This window comes from Balaenoptera physalus (genome assembly GCF_965194825.1).
Source record: "Balaenoptera physalus genome assembly, chromosome: 7".
Classification (NCBI taxonomy): domain Eukaryota; kingdom Metazoa; phylum Chordata; class Mammalia; order Artiodactyla; family Balaenopteridae; genus Balaenoptera; species Balaenoptera physalus.
In genome coordinates this window covers 36,249,513-36,263,480 of record NC_138886.1, presented here as the reverse complement: position 1 = coordinate 36,263,480, position 13,968 = coordinate 36,249,513, and the positions used below count along the sequence as shown (strand labels likewise).

Sequence of the window (13,968 nt, the reverse complement as noted above, 5' to 3'; positions counted from 1 at the left end):
AGGTTATGCAACCATCACAATCAATTTTAGAACATTTTCATTACCCTAAAAAAGAAACCCAAGGCCATTACCTCCTTTTCCCCTTCCATGAGCCCCTGACAATCACTAATCTAACTTGTGTATATGCCTATTCTGGACATTTCATATAAATGAAATCATAAAATGTGGTCTTTGTAACTGACTTCTTTCACCTAGCTTAATGTTTGCTTGCAAGGTTCATCCATGTTATAGCATGTTATCAATTCATTTCCTTTTTATGACTAAATATTCCAGTGTATGAATAACCATTCATCAACTGATGGACCTTTGGGTTGTTTCCACTCCAGAACTATTGTGAATAGTGCTGTTATGACATTCATTTTTGGGTCGATGTTTGTTTTCATTTCTCTTGAGTGGAACTGTTCAGTCATATGTACCTCTACTCAACCTTTCAAGGAACTGTTTTCCAAAGTGGCTGTATCATTTAACAATTCTACCAGCAATATATAAGGATTCCTCTAGTTGTTTCTTGAATAGAATGAACCTTGGAGTCAGACCTAGATATAGTTCAGTCATTTACTGAATATGTGATCTAAGGCATGTCATTTAACGTTATCACATGCCTTCCTCATCTCTAAAGTGGGAAGAGTAATATCTACTTATACCTACTTCACAGAGTTGTTCTGAGGACTATTATTAAGAGTAAATATATAAAAATGCTCACAGCACAGTGCCTGGCACATAGTAATTCAAGAAATGGTGTTATAACTAACACTTCTATTCAAACCAAGGCCTCTGATTTTCCTGTGAGACACTGCCTAACTCCTTAATTTTTTGCTAGAACTCTTTCATTGCACTCATCATACTGTAATTTTTTGGTTACATGTCTGTCTCTCCAACCAGACCATAAGAGCCTTAATTTATCTTTTCAATTCTGGCAGGTAGCACGTTTCCTGGCTCATGGCAGGCACTAGGTAAACGCAGAAACAAAGGAAGGCAGAAAGGAAATAAAAGAGAGAAAGGCGGGTGTGGGGTAGGGAGGAGAGGGGAACAGAAAGCAAAGGAAGCCTTCCTGATTCGTCCCTTCCCTTCCCTGGTCTGCACTTTAATCAGTCTCTCTACCCTCCCACCCCCAGTGAGATTTAATTATGCCTTCCTCCGTTCTCCCACACAAGCTGCTTAGGCCTCATAATATGTTTTGTATATAATAGTTAAACACATAGAAATTCGATTTCCCCTTCTGGACTATATTTTCTTTGGAGTCAGACACTGAGCCTTATTCATCTTTATAACCTCTACAGAGCCTAATGCCAAGTTTTGTTCATAGAAAGCCCTACTAAAAAAGTTTACTGAATACACAAAGACTTTGTGCAACTGATTAGCTCTGATTTTATGCCTAACAAAGGATCAACCAAGTGAGGCAAGGAGTATGCTTCAGCTGGATAGATGCAACAAGACACAAGCTGAGGGAAGTACCCTTACTACTCGCCCTCAAGGCTATAATTCTTGAATTGTCCATTTTAAAGAGAGCCCTGCGCATTTGCTGAGTACCTACTCTATACCAGACACCTATGTACAAGACACAGCAAAAAGCAAGCAAGACCCCTTGCTCTATGTAGTTTACAGCTCAGTGGAGAGCATTTGCCTTCTATCCTGAAGGTTCTAATCTCATTTATACTCCAGAAATTTCATCTCTGCAATTGCTTCATTCATTAAGTATTTATCAAACCCCCACTGTGTCAAGTCTATCCTAGGGACATGGGATAAATAAGACAAGGTCTCTGCCCTTCATTTACCTTATATTTAAACCAATTCTATAAAGACGCATTTCCCAGTCAACTCTGTGAAATGCCATCATGTAAAAGTAACACATGCACATAAGCTTAAAAAATAAAAAAGAATGAAGTGGTTTATGATGAAAAAAGAACTCTTCTACTGCCCACCCCCCCCACCTGGTCTCCCTTCCCAGAGGCAAGTATCGTCAAATCTTCTAGGCATTTCCTCCAGTACTGACCTCAATTTTCCTACATAATATGCATATATGACTACTGTTTGGCTATCAAATTTTATGAGTTATTTATTGAATTTCTGTCATGCCACTATCAGACGACTAAACTCTTCCATCACTCCTGTTTCACTTCCTATCTCATCCAGTCCTCCAACATAATGATGTCATATTTTGTGTTTGTATCAAAATGATAGTCATCGAAATTTCAGAAACAGATAAGCCCTCCTAAGGAGAGTAGAGTTTTCTAGGCAACAAATATAATCTAGTTCTTTGCAATTCTGTGTTTTCTTATCTAGCAGGACTTACAGATTTTTACTTCTTAAAAAATGTAACCTGTTTCAGAAACAGACTAACAGATATAGAGAACAGACTTGTGGTTGCCAAGGGGGAAGGGAGAGGGATGGACTGGGAGTTTGGGGTTAGTAGATGCAAACTATTACATTTAGAATGGATAAACAACAAGGTCCTACTGTATAGCACAGGGAACTATATCCAATCTCCTGGAGTAAACCATAATGGAAAAGAATATAAAAAAAGAATGTATATATGTGTATAACTGAGTCACTCTGTGTACAGCAGAAGTTAGCCCAACACTGTAAATCAACTATACTTCAATTAAAAAAAAAATTCTGACTTGCCTCAAAAAAAAAAAAAAAAATCACCAGTTTCAAAATCACAAAACGGGGCTTCCCTGGTGGCGCAGTGGTTGAGAGTCTGCCTGCCAATGCAGAGGACACGGGTTCGAGCCCTGGTCTGGGAAGATCCCACATGCCGCGGAGTAACTGGGCCCGTGAGCCATAATTACTGAGTCTGCGCGTCTGGAGCCTGTGCTCCCAACAAAAGAGGCCGTGATAGTGAGAGGCCCACACACCGCGATGAAGAGTGGCCCCCACTCTCTGCAACTAGAGAAAGCCCTCGCACAGAAACGAAGACCCAACACAACCATAAATAAATAAATTAAAAAAAAAAAAAAGCAAAACCTTTCAAAAAAAAAAAAGATCTTGGTTGCTTTAAAAAAAAAAATCGCAAAACAATTCATTTAAATATTAAACTTCCCACATAATGCTGTCAGCTCCTAATGCTAATAAAGATAGCCTTTTGTGGGTATATTCATAATTGTGTAATAACGTTTTATAGATGAATCTTCCACTAAAATTAGGCTTTTATCACTCCTAAGTGGTAGCAGGGTGTTCTGTTTTGTTTTTATGAGGAAGGTACCAAAATGTGAAGAGTGAGTAGAAAACTAAAAAATTGGGGAAAGTTCATTGTAAAGTATCCAGGGATGCACTAAATGATCTCCATGGGAAAGCTGACATTAAACTCATGATCCAAACGAAAAGAGAGCCCAATTCAGTTTGGATAGAGCTAAACCACTCAGCTCCTTTTCTGAAAGATGACTGCCCATTATTAAAATAGTAATGATAAACTTAAATAGCATATTCTGAATTATCATCTTAGATTCATTTATATCCATTTTTTCCTTCTGTAATGTGTGGAAGATATTCTAATTTACAGAAGCATAGTCAATAGCAGGAAACAGACACAATAAGATTAGCACTAAAGAATGGGAACATAAAAATAAATAATATAAAAATGAATTATCATCCATCTTTTAGCCTTGCCATGGCAACCTGGGTCACTAATCTTTGAAGTTTGTTTCTTGACCTGCTAGATCTGAAAGAAAGCAGTTTCTACCACCAGCAAAAAGTCAGGCCCTTCGTTTTTCCCTTTTGGTTGCCCCTACACAGCTAAACATTGAGGAAGCAAATAGGATAGGAGTGGCTACTTAAAAGTACACTCAGGCTGCAGTGGCACATGGCCAGCCCTTCCCTCCCTCTCCTGGCATTTCAGCTGATCAGGACAAGAAAAGTGAGAGGATTCATGCATCAATCTTACTATCGAAGATGCCACTTCTCACCCAGCATCAGATGGGTCATATGTATACTATCTGCTTTTTTTCTCAACAAATCTTACAATTAAAGTATCTTCTTATATCAATTCTTGGTTATCTATGATGATGTTAGTGAGACCAAATACAAATGCCAGTATGTAAAATCAACTTAGAGGAAAATCTACCTAAGCTTGGTCAGTTACTGTTGTATCTTGCCTAAAATTATTCACACATCCTTAACTGTAAAATATTTATCCTCCATCTGGGTAACCAATCCTTTCCACCTGAATTCAAACCTTTCTAAGGGCAACACTCTAAAAACCAGTGTTGTTCACTTATCACCTGATGAGTGATAAGCCAATTAATGCTACTCGCTGTCAGACTGAGCTTGGTGCTGGAAGGAGGGTAAAGGCAGCAAAAATATGGTCCCCATCTTCAGGCAGCTTTCAACCTAGGAAGGGAAACAAGGCCTAAATATCAGAGGTTGACCCTAAAATAGCTTGTCAAGAAGTTTTACTTCGGACTGTAAGTGAATGGTTTTTAACAGATTCTCACAGGTTCACTACTCTAAAATCAAGTATTCAAGATTCCTCCCCCCACACTTCATCCCAATCCCCTTACAAGCAGGAAGAGCTTCAGGACATTCAGTACAGTACAGAGGAAAGCTTTCACTGAGCTGAGCAAAAGGCCTGGAGGTAGGAAAGCACGCTCATTCTCAGATACATTTACTTCCACAAAGCCAAAGAGGTAGGGAGTGGGGGAAGTGTCAACGCCATTCCTAACTAGAAGGAGGAATGCCTGGGGGAGGGCAAAGCAATACACAAGGTAAAAAGTTGTACAATGCAGACCTCAGAAGCTTAAGAATTACTATTAGGTGCATGTATCTTTTTGAATTATAGTTTTTGTCTGGATATATTCCCAGGAGTGGGACTGCTGGATCATATGGTAATTCTATTTTTAGTTTTCTGAGGAACCTCCATACTGTTTTCCACAGTGGCTGCACCAACTTAACATTCCCACCGACAGTGTAGGAGGGTTCCCTTTTCTCCACACCCTCTCCAGCATTTGTTATGCAAAGACTTTTTAATGATGGCCATTCTGACTGGTGTGAAGTGGTACCTCATTGTAGTTTTGATTTGCATTTCTCTAATAATTAGCGATGTTGGGGCTTCCTTAGTGGCGCAGTGGTTAAGAATCGCCTGCCAATGCAGGGGACACAGGTTTGAGCCCTGGTCCGGTAAGATCCCACATGCCGCGGAGCAACTAAGCCCGTGCGCCACAACTACTGAGCCTGAGCTCTAGAGCCCATGAGCCACAACTACTGAAGCCCGTGCACCTAGAGCCCGTGCTCCGCAACAAGAGAAGCTACCTCAATGAGAAGCCTGTGCACCACAACGAAGAGTAGCCCCCGCCTGCTGTAACTAGAGAAAGCCTGCACACAGCAATGAAGACCCAACACAGCCAAAAAATAAATAAATTTATTTTAAAAAAAAATTAGCGATGTTGAGCATCTTTTCATGTGCCTATTGGCCATCTGTACTTCTTCTTTGGAGAAATGTCTATTTAGGTCTTCTGCCCATCCCTATATTCATAGCAGCACTATTCACAATAGCCAAGACATGGAAACAACCTAAACTAAATGTCCATCGACAGATGAATGGATAAAGAAGATGTGGTACATATATACAATGGAATACTACTTGGCCATAAAAAAGAACGAAATATGGGGGCTTCCCTAGTGGCGCAGTGGTTGAGAATCTGCCTGCCAATGCCGGGGACATGGGTTCGAGCCCTGGTCTGGGAAGAGCCCACATGCCGCAGAGCGGCTGGGCCCGTGAGCCACAACTACTGAGCCTGCGCGTCTGGAGCCTGTGCTCCGCAATGGGAGAGGCCACGGCAGTGAGAGGCCTGCGCACCGCGATGAAGAGTGGCCCCCACTTGCCAGAACTGGAGAAAGCCCTCACACAGAAACGAAGACCCAACACAGCCAAAAATAAATAAATAAATAAATAAATAAATAAAAAAGAACGAAATAATGCCATTTGCAGCAACATGGATGCAACTAGAGATTATCATACTAAGTGAAGTAAGTCAGAAAGAGAATGACAAATACCATATGATATCATTTATATGTGGAATCTAAACTATGACACAGGGACTTCCCTGGCATTCCAGTGGCTAAGATTCCGTACTTCCAATGCAGGGGGTGCAGGTTTGATCCCTGGTCAGGGAACTAAGATCCCACATGCCGTGCAGTGCGGATAAAAAATAAAAAATAAAAAAAAAGTAAATAAACTATGACACAAATGAACCTATCTATGAAACAGAAACAGAATCACAGACATAGAGAACAGACTGGTGGTTGCCAAGGAGGACGGGGCTGGGGAGGGCTGGAGTGGGAGGTTGGGGTTAGCAGCTGTGAGCTTTTATGTATAGGATGGATAAACAACAAGGTCCTACTGTATAGTACCGAGAACTATATTCAATATCCTATGATAAACCATAATGGAAGATAACTTTTTACAAAAAGAATGTATATATAACTGAATCACTTTGCTGTACAGCAGTAATTAACACAACATTGTATATCAGCTATACTTCAATTAAAAAAAAGAATTATTAATTAGACATTTCTCTCAGCCTTGAATACTACTACATAGTATACTGCTACTCTCTAACCCACAAACTAGAATAGGAGATAGAATGAGCGACAGGGGCCACTTCATATTGTCGTATTTCAAATCTACTCAGAATAGAGCTATGCATGAAAAGCAACAGAGAGGAAAACTACAGAACTACAAATAAACAAGAAGTGAATTTTAAATTAGAACATGAAAATTATATTCAAGCTAATTCTAACAACATCACTGGCAGAAAAACAATTTTTTTTACTTGCTAATACTATATTTAGACTTAGAAATGAGACGTGGAAAAGGAGCAAGGTTTTGTGATGACACAGGCTTGGGTTTTAACCCTTGTTCTTTCATTCATGGGCTGTGAGACCTTGGGCAAGTGAGCTTCAATTTTTTTCCTTACCTGGGAAGGGGTGTTAACACCTATGACACAGATTGTTGCAAAGTTTATACGACGTATGTAAAAAATTTAGCACTGTGTCTGGCACAAAGGGGGTTAATAAGTGGTTATTCTTATAATATATCAGAGAAAAAGTTAAAGTACCAACCTCCTTTTCCAGACCTCCAGAAATTGTCTGGCATAGTCTGTAACTAGGAAAATCTTACCAGTATCCATCAATATGAAAGTGGTTAAGTAAATCATTGCTATTCCTTCCTATGATCTACTTATTATACAGCACTCCTAAAAGTTACTGACACAGAAAGGCCACCAAGATATATTGTTAAGTATATATATATTGAAAAAAAGCAAGCTGCATAACAATAAATACAATAAGGTCCAATTTATCTGGGAATATATACAAACTGTTAACAATAATTATCCTTGAAAAGGATAATGGGACTGGGGGTATTTACATATTTTATATTGTTTGCATCTTCAATTACAAGCACTACTTGCATAATTGAAAACTAATAACAAAAGAGAAAAAGGTATTACCTGTATAATTAAAATGAAAATTACTCGTACAAAGCACTTATATAACCCCAGACACTGATTTAACCTCTCTATCCAAAACATGTTTTTCCTAAAGTAGCTCATGGTCTGACACCCCATGAACACCCCACGAGCAGACTTATTTTTGGCTCCATCTGCTAGCCAATCTAACACAGCCAAGGCAAAGCTGGGCATGGCTCCTTTAATCACGATAGTGGCTAGGAAGTGTGGGAATGGGGTGCTGGTGTGGGTAGAGGAGAAAGTGGTAGAAGAAATGATGAGAAAGAAAAAAAGAGCGCCCTTCTCTATTTCATACCGTACTCTTGGGGTAACAAAATGGTCTCTGCCCACACTGGTAGGCACCTATTGTGGCCTCAGCCATCCATATGACACATAGCCAAACTCTCCATGAATGTCAGCTGCTAAGTAAAGACGTAATTCATGTAATTTCATTTAGCAGGCTTTTTACCTGTTCAGGGTTACTCTGCCAAATTTTTCTTAACGTTGAATCATATCACCTTGGATGGGTTCCAAAACTATTTTTCTCATCTCATTTTATTTTGCCAGACACTACAAACAGTCCAACATACATTCATAAAAACATCCCTCAGTATAAAACTTGTACACCTCCTTCAAAAAGGCTTGCTTTGGGAAGTTAATTCTAACGCTAAAAGACGACTCCAAGTCCATCTAAATCAGCCTTCTATTCAAAGAAATCACAGCTACTTAAGGAATGACTACCTTCAAGAAAGATTATTTCCTAATATATGAAATCATTTGTGCTTCCAAAATGATTTACAGTGCACATTAGGTGGTACTAATAGCTGTTACCACTGAGTGTTAGCCTGCTCTTAGACACTAATGATGATATATTCTTGTATGTATTATACTTTATTGAAACATCAATTCATAAAACTCTTTCCTAACATATAACTTTAACATTACCATTCCTCTGCATGGGAACTGTCAATTGTTTTCTGCTACTTATAAGATTGAAAAGTCAAATTTCTCAATCAGGCATTCAAAGTCCTATACAATCTGCCTGGTCAATCTTCCTGGTCTCATCACTACCAACATCTTACCAAAGCCTTTTGCTCAAGCCGGCTTGAACTTGAGTTCAAGTTCCTGTTCTTTGAACTCATCTTCATCTGCCTGAATTTCTCAAGTCAACACATTTTAAAAATCCTACCTGAATTCTGCCATCTCTCAATACTCACCTCAAACCTCAGAAAAGGTAGAATCATGTTCCCTATGAACATTTTAGCAATGATTACCACTGGGGTTTAGGGGATCATTAAATAAAATCCCTTCCTCCCAGCTACCTACCTACCTACCTACCTACCCACTTCTGGAATAATTGAGAAACAAGACAGAAAAGTCAAATAGATGGAGATCAAACTGTCAGCTTTATTATAGGTAAAGCTCATATTTTAAAATGTAACTTAAAGGCATAGCAACAATGTCTTCCTAAAACTTCACCCAAGAACTGAGCTAATTCACTGGCCCAATCACAGTCACAGTCGGAAAACCACAGGTTTCCCCACACAGAGGTCAGTTTCTGGAAAACATAGAGGAACAGGCTACTGGTACCTTGCTCCCCAGGAAAGGAGAGAGGAGAGGGACTGAGAGCTAGGCCCTGACTAGTTCCTTGCCCAAACTACCCAATAAGATCAGCCACTCCTCCCTGGACAAAGATGGGCCAAGGGAGTTACATGGAGTGATATCCCTCTACACGGAAACATGAATCTAGGCTGAAAGAGATTTCCACCCTTCAAAAAACTGCCTGTATAACTTTATTAGCAATTTATCAAACATAGACCTATGCCACTTCTTCTATAGATGACTTAAAATGTTATTTTTATGTAAGACGTTTACTGTTTTTATGTACTTACTATGTTTGTTATCTCCAAGTAGATTTTAAGCTCCTAGTGGGCAGCATATTAAATGGATTGTCCACAGGCATAGCAGTGCCAAGATTTAGAGTGAGGATAGCAATACTATGAACCAGATGACAAAATCTCTCATGAATTGAGGGGAACAGGATGAGAGAAATGTCTGTGCCAGAAGTTTTAGTGGATGATCACAAAGAGGGGTAAAGGGCAATATGGTATAAACCTCAAAGACAGGTTTTTACACAAAGGTATTAAAGCAAAGGTAGGAAAGTTGCAAGAGTAAGAAAAATGACAATGCTGCTGTATATATACTTACATTAAAAAGTAAAAACAACGCAATTTAATCTTTATATCGTTTATATGCACAATTCGACAACCACTCAGTTGCTGGGACATGGAAGACTCAAATGACAGCTGGAAATCACTACAAGCAGATGAAAAGTCTCAATTAACATACATAGCCAGAAAATTGTTTCAAGCTATCAAACTTTATAGACCTGAAAGCAACGAAAAGAACGTCATTAAAATGCAAAGAAGAAATGAACTCAAACATTGAAAAGCAGGCATAACCACTGAACTGAAAACACATTCCTTAAGATGGCAAACAGACTCGTCTGCCTGGCTTCCGCGACTGATGGAGGCAGAGGTGCTCAGGGAGAGCACGTGGAGAGGAGAGGAGAGGCCTCAGATGAGAACCTGGTGAATATACCATGGAAGATGGGCTGCAAATGCAAGGTACAGATGCTAGGCGACAACAAACGAGTGAAGTGCACAGCATGGAGCCAAAGCACTGGAGCAAACATGTGCCCCTCGCAGAGGAGCAGCTCTGAGGATCACTGCCACAGGGGAACGGCCACCCAGTGCAGCCAGGTCATTTCCTCCCAAAAGTTACATTCAAATTCTTAATATAAAATATTATATTTTTATTATTGGCAACTACTATAAACATTTTCAGAACACTCTGAAGGCCAAATAAAACATGTCAACAAACCAGATTTGAACCACAGATTGCCAGTTTGCCATTGCAAATTTGAGGCATGAACAAAGAAAAAGCCACCAAAGCACCTAAAAAGAAATACAAAAAAGAGACAGTGAATGATCAGGACAGAACAGTTCACTGAAGCAAAGGCAGAAGGATTTCAAGAGCAGTGATAAACAGGAAGTTCAACTAAAAATCAAGGCTGAAAAGTGTCCAAAGAATTTAATTCACTAGAAATTCACTGATAGAATAAAGGCCTGGAAGAGACAATAAGCTGACAGCTACTTTGTAGCAAAAATACTTCAGTAAACTGCCATTTTTGAAAACTCAGGGTTCAGAAAATTTTGCTAATCTAACAAAATTTTCTGCATATCCCTGATTAAAAATCAAAAATCAAATGTAGACCGTGGCTTTACAAATACTACAACTGTATAGTTTAGCTTTTCAGAAGAAAAAAAAAGTAAAATCTGAATAAACAAAGGAATACTCTCCCTCCCCCCACCAAATGCTGTTATTTCTCTTTATTAACCTGAAAACAGAGCATGATTTCATACAACTTTAAGAACTATTCTCCTTTCTTTTGACAGCCACCTCTGAAGATCACTTATGATACACTCTGGTTAATCCATTATCCCTTAGGGCCCAGCAAATTCTGCATAGATCACAAAGGCTCAAATCTCCTAAACTACACTGGCTGACCCAGGACACATGGTACCTCACCAGGGTTCAGCATCCACAAGGGCGGACCACCTCATTCTTTCTTATCATGGGACAGCATGTTATGATGATACTCCCACCCTAGAACAGCAGAGAGGGTACACACGAATGATGTGACTTAGAAACACTCAAAGACAACTTATCAACAAGAACCATCAAGTAGAAGCAAAGAACAACAACAAATTCCAGATGGGAAGAAATTATCATGAGATCCTTTCTGAGAAAATTTGAACATGGCAGAGAAATTGAACATGGTTAGGGAAACAGACAATAGAAATACAAAGTAGATTTCATGGCCATGTGTCCCCAACTTTGAGAGAAAATGATTTCACATAATTTTTTTTCTTTTTGATAATGGTTACTTATCAACTGAATAATCAAATGAACTTATCACTTGTTCCAATCTCTTTCATATTCATAGTTCTATAAATCAAGAAATCCTTTGTCAGACAGTGTACACAATTTGAGATTGGATAACTGGTTGCCACATGTATCAAAGCAATGGAGGCTACAACACTGGTATAGAGATGCTTACAAATATATTATGGAGTTGGGATGAGAGAAAGTGTAAGTAAACAGTCCATGCTAAGACAGGGAAGTCAAGCCATAGACCAGAAAGACCTGGGGAGGGTAAGAGGGACAGAACCAGCTATTGCAAGACTCTCCTTAAGCACGGAGGCACATGGCTCTCTGAAAGCCAGGCTACAACTCCATAATCCAAGTTTTCAACTCAGAACTTCTGAGTGTCAGCTGATCTCAAGGAGTGTCACAAAACAATAAATAACAGCAGTGAACATGTTCCTTTACAAAAACAACTCACAGCTTTAACATGTCACCTGAAGTGACAGCCTAGAAAAAGATATATTGAAATTCTTCCCCCTTTCATCCAGGCTTGAAACACATCACCTTGAAGTGGAACATGAGAGCCAGTCCCACACAGTGCAATGCTTAGGACTTGAGTTGTTTAGTCCTCCCATACTCATTCTGCCTCTAAACTAGTCCTTGTTTTCCTTCCTCCCCTTCCCCCAAAGTTTTGGCTCCTGCATAGAAAAGTCCACCAGGCTTTGTGATGCACTACAAACTCACATGCTGTTCTGTGTTCCACATGCACAACTGGACCTCACTCATGTCAGGGAGTTTCTCTGTGAAACAGCCCTGCAAAGTCGCAACTAGGCTAACAGCCTCCAGGCAGGACTTCTGGCCCTTCAAGCATAGGCTCTGGCAATGTTACACTGATTTTTATCACAGGAAGGGTTATTTTCTGTTCCTGGAGTTTTAGGGCAAGGAGTTAATATAAAGGGCTCATACACAAAGTGAGGATTTTCCTGACAATTTCTTAAGAGTTGAGGACAATGTGAATTCAGTACAGTAGTTTATATGAAATGCTTTTTTTTTTCTCCCCTATGCTTCTTGGAAAAAAATTTTTGAATAAGGGAATGGTTTGGAGACAACTGTTTATTTCTTTGCATTAAAATAAAAATGAAGGGCTTCCCTGGTGGCGCAGTGGTTGGGAGTCTGCCTGCCAATGCAGGGGACACGGGTTCGAGCCCTGGTCTGGGAGGATCCCACATGCCGCGGAGCAGCTGGGCCCGTGAGCCACAACTACTGAGCCTGCGCATCTGGAGCCTGTGCGCCCCAACAAGAGAGGCCGCGACACTAAGAGGCCCGCGCACCGCGATGAAGAGTGGCCCCCGCTCGCTGCAACTAGAGAAAGCCCTCGCACAGAAATGAAGACCCAACACAGCCAAATAAATAAATAAAATAAATTTAAAAATAAAAATAAAAAAATAAAAATGAAATCTAAAAACCGTTTATTATAAAGTTTAAATACATGCACATTAGACTGATTAAGCTCTGTGATTAAGTGTGGTTAGAAATTTTGACTCCAGAGTCTCATCACTGTGCCTGAATAGCATGATCTAGATACTCCCCTGTGCTGCCACAGACCTCTGCATAACACATCAAAACACATCACAACGCTTTGCTTCTCCTGCTACACCAGGAGCTGCTTGACAACAGAGCCACGACTTAATGTTTTGCTAAACCAAGCCCAACACAGTGCTGGGCACAGAATAGATGTTAAAAAAACACTTCTCAATGGAAAGACATGATACTCATTCTGAATTCAGAAGACAAATTTCTAACTAAAATTCTGCTATCTCTGAAGGATTCCAAATTAGCAATAAATATCTACACACCTCAAGTCCTAGATGTGTGGGCATTTGGTAATGTGATGTTAGTAAATGGTAAGTAACAAATGACCTGATAAAATAGATAACCAAGGAAAGGAATAAGCCCTTAGAGAAGCAAAGAAAATGCAAGTACTTTATGGACTCTGAGTTTTTTTTTAAACAGTCATTTCAATTGTTTTTTTTTTTTAAGTTATTTTATTTTATTTTTGGCTGCGTTGGGTCTTTGTTGCTGCGCGCGGACTTCTCTCTAGTTGCGGCGAGCGGGGGCTACTCTTCCTTGTGGTGCGCGGGCTTCTCATTGCAGTGGCTTCTCTTGTTGCGGAGAGTGGGCTCTAGGCTCACGGGCTTCAGTAATTGCAGCACGTGGGCTCAGTAGTTGTGGCTTGAGGCTCCAGAGCGCAGGCTCAGTAGTTGTGGCGCACGCGCTTAGTTGCTCCGCCGCACGTGGGATCTTTCCGGATTAGGGCTTGAACCTGTGTCCCTTGCACTGGCAGGCGGATTCTTAACCACTGCGCCACCAGGGAAGCCCTGGACTCTGAATTTTTGAGCCCCCTTAGCAGGCTTGGGATTCAAAACAACTACTGCATAAGTAACAAATGTAAACCCAGAAAGGAAATCTGCCTTTCCAAACACATATTAGTTATTTTCACAAGAACCATACTACTGAATCTCCTCATGTATTTATATGCTATCATATACTGTTATCAATCAACTACCTTTTACTTTCTCTGTTTTCTTTTCAA

General features: G+C 40.0%; 2 protein-coding genes across 6 annotated transcripts in view; one reads left to right on the top strand and one right to left on the bottom strand.

Moving 5' to 3' along the window:
- CCIN (calicin) overlaps positions 1 to 13,968 on the top strand; it is a 399,321-nt gene that overhangs the window by 221,391 nt on the left and 163,962 nt on the right. The gene's annotated exons all lie outside the window — the stretch shown is intronic.
- Positions 1 to 13,968, bottom strand: part of RNF38 (ring finger protein 38) — a 123,593-nt gene that overhangs the window by 81,330 nt on the left and 28,295 nt on the right. The window lies entirely within an intron of this gene.